Source organism: Nicotiana attenuata, unplaced genomic scaffold, assembly GCF_001879085.1.
Source record: "Nicotiana attenuata strain UT unplaced genomic scaffold, NIATTr2, whole genome shotgun sequence".
Classification (NCBI taxonomy): domain Eukaryota; kingdom Viridiplantae; phylum Streptophyta; class Magnoliopsida; order Solanales; family Solanaceae; genus Nicotiana; species Nicotiana attenuata.
Genome location: NW_017670530.1, coordinates 398,801 through 402,585, shown reverse-complemented (window position 1 = coordinate 402,585; position 3,785 = coordinate 398,801). Strand labels below are relative to the sequence as shown.

Below are 3,785 nucleotides of genomic sequence, written 5' to 3'. Positions count from 1 at the left end.
AAGACGAAACAAATATTTTAGGAAAGTGGATTGAATTCAAAGAGTTTGATTGTGAAAATGTTGTTGGACTAAAAGGACGTGAGCCAAGTCGAAATTGCAGTACACTAAATGTGAACTTTGAAACAAATTCTAATGACTACTAATTTGTTTAAGAACACATTTGTTAGATAGAAGTGACAAATTATGTATTCCTTAATTCTCTAAACCTAAAACTATTGTCCAACATTTTTTTTCCCTAAAGAGTTTGGTTATTAAACTAAATGAATAATCTTAAGTAATCATGCTAGCTATTAGCTGTATTCCAAACCAAGATAATTTTAACACATAAACAAGTAATTCAAATAATCAAGGCAATCATTTAGTCATATAATCAAAGCAAAGGCAATAGATATAAGAAAGAGGCTTAAATGCCTATTCCTGCAGCCCCACAAAGGACCATGCTTCTGCTATTCATCAATTGTTTTCCTTGAATGAAATTCGAGACCACGAGGAATAGATAAATGTGATGGCTAACTCCATGAGAGTTGAAAGACTCTTTCATTAGCATTCGAACACTCGTCCCAGGTGTACATGCGAACAGAGAAAGAAAAGAAAGTAAAGAAGAATTACAATAGAAAATCTGATTCACAACTATATATATGGATGCTAAAGTAAATAGAAGAAAGAACACACTGTCACTTAATACACAACAGACAGTAAAATTGAAAATATTCCTTCATAATGTCTACTCGAGTATGATAGACTGAAGTTCACTAATTTATATATGATGTATCTTGACATTTTACACTTAGGAGACAGACAAATCACTTGCAATTATGTTTAAAATACATGATCAAGTTGGCAATAAAGTGTTAAAGGCAGGTTTCTTACTGTTTACAACTATGTCTAATACAGCTGTACCAAAAGCAGGCTTAATCCATAGCTTAAACGTATAGGTAACTAACCTATTCTCTTTTAAATCTAGTTATACTATATTAACGTTTTCTGCTTATCAGTTAACACTACATTAGCTAATAAAAACAAATTTATAATGATAGAATATTCAAAACATCAAACAAGACTACAGGTTCATGATACCAAAACTCATTTTAACTAAAAGACTCCTTTTAATGTATCCTAATGAGCAAGAATTAACTGGGCCTAAGGCCATGGCATCTAACAAGTGAGATAAAATTAACTAAATTATGATTTCTGTATTAGCATTCAAACTTGTTATTAGCTTAAACGAGCAGCACTTCAACACATACATATCCTCGCTTCAAAACTCAAAGTTGACAAACAATGTATTTCTTTGACATAAACAAAATTTCTTAACTCTAAATATGAACACTTAATCGAGTATTTTACTTTGACCAAACTTTATAATTACAAAATTTGTATACAAAATTTGTACGACAATCTTAAGCCATGATATCTAAAAGCTTAAAGGATCTAAGTCATGATTTCTACACTTAAATCATTAGTTATAACAGTTTTGTCACAAAATCAGTAACTTATACACAAGACGTTTCAGTGAACCTGGCAATCAATTTCAAAGTACAAATACTACTCTACAACTAATATTTGTAACCAAGGCCTTTTAATTAAAGGAAGCATGGTTCTTAACAGAGCTGCAAAATACATGCTACTACAGCAGATTTTAATTATAAGTCCTAAAGACATGAGTGCTAATGTCCCCTTTTGTACAAACTACAAACATATTTTGATTCAATTAAACGGAAGAGAATCTAACACGTAATTCAATAATACGGTATGTTAGTAATATAAGAATAATAGGATAAGGTCGAGTTTTTACCTTCCACGGGGCAGTGAACTGAGTGCTTTCGAGACTCCACATCTACTCCACAATACAAGAGTTGAGCGACAAAATTAAAGGACTTTTGAGTATCAGATTATAAGTACTAAAACAAAGATTAAAATTGGAAGATTTAGTTGATTTGAGAGATTATTTTTCACAGTGTTCAAGCCTTGGTTTCGGCTGAAGATTTTGAGAGGTATTTATAGGTGAAAAACAACAAGGGTTTCTGTAGAGCGGGGATCTAAAATTTTGGATTCAAAATCTTGGTCACATATCCGTTCAAATTCGAACGTTGGAGGTTTGGACGGATTCGGCAGGCTTCACGTGGTGTGAGAAATAAAATGAATGAGATATAAGAACTTACTGAAATTGGAGGGGCAAGTTTCTGCCATGGATAATGGAGGTTGAGACCTTTCGCCAAAGAGGAAGAAAGAAGAAAGACAAACCTTAATTCTTAGAAGTGATAAACTTGATATTGGACTAGGCAGATTTGGGTCTATGGAAATTGGGCTCGAGTAGGCCAATTCGGCTGATTAATGAACTGATATGAATTTTAGGCCAAATTTTCATGATCTCTTTCCTTCTTAAAATTAATTTAATTGGATTCCCTTGTCTTAGTAATTTGGACTCAACAAAAATACTTTGAACATATATAATATTATATATTAAATAAGTGATTAACTTAATATAGTCATATTAATGGTAACACTAATAATAATAACAACAACAACAATAATAATAATAATAATAATAATAATAATAATAATACAAACATTGACTATAATAGTAGTAATCACTTCAATAATTATAACTATTATAATAGTAGTGATAAAGGTAATAAATAATTACAAAAATAAAATATTAGATTATTAATGACTAGGGAGTACTAGAAAATTATTCAGAAGAAAAGTAGGACAAAATTGGATATCAACACAAGCCACGTAGCCCAGAAGCTCATAAACCACCGTATTTTCTCTGAAGCACCCCATAATTCCCCGACCGAGATGCCCATGCAGAATAGACCTTCTGTGGATCTGAAGTTGTTTCTTCGATCCCCTTTAATACTGAAATGTAGACCCATTATGACGCACAAATACCGTAAGCCCCAACATCATCCCATGCAAGGTCTCAGATCTTAATCATATATAAATTTCGAGGAACCTTCCAATATCACATATACACATCTCGGGCCAAAATCGGTATAATACCTAACTCTGCAATCTGCATGCCGCTAGTGGACTCCCCCACTTGGCGCGAAGCCATAGAAAATAAAATCTGATGATCCGCAAAACAAACCTTCACAGCTCGTACAACACCAATCACAAGGTACTCCATGTCATCTACTAAGCGCACGTCCATTCTCGTGATGGTCAAACTCGTTTCCTTCAGTGCCTTGAATGATAATATGTACCTTTCACTAAGTTGAAATCCCATATAAACCACATAGTCTCCAATACCCCCAACTATCCTCAATCAACATTCACCTCGTGACCCCACTACGATCGCGATGACTCGTCAACCAATCAAACCTTCCCAAGCTCATTCTTATCAATCCAATGCCAGAACCTGCTGCACCCCCATGTGAACAACTAAATAGTACTTCAATACCTCCGCATCTTCAGTCTGGACGACACGTTGAGACAATGTTTGAGCATCCCTGGCTCCCTCGTAGCCCATCTGTAGCAACACCAACCACTAGCGCATAACGGACACTGAGAGCGCAATATCATACACGAGTGGATGTAAAGGAACATAAGATATATGCTTCAAGCTGAATCGATGTCGTACGACAAGGAATGAAAGAAGTGGAATTTTCTTATAATTTTCGTAGCCCCTCGAAGATAAGTACAGACGTCTCCGTACCGGTCCGCAAGACTCTCCTCAAACTTCTTATGAATCGTAGCACCTATGAACCTAGAGCTCTAATACCAACTTGTCACGACCCAAAACCCTTCCAAAGGAGTCGTGATGGCACCTAGTCTCTAAA

At 34.7% G+C, this 3,785-nt stretch overlaps 1 long non-coding RNA gene across 1 annotated transcript; it reads right to left on the bottom strand.

The window, feature by feature from the left end:
- Positions 1-297: 297 nt before the first annotated feature.
- On the bottom strand, positions 298-2,287 carry LOC109240619. The gene is made up of 2 exons (XR_002070110.1): positions 2,163-2,287; positions 298-1,837 (listed from the first exon to the last, which is right to left on the bottom strand). It is a non-coding gene; the product is annotated as an uncharacterized LOC109240619 (long non-coding RNA).
- Positions 2,288-3,785: the final 1,498 nt, after the last annotated feature.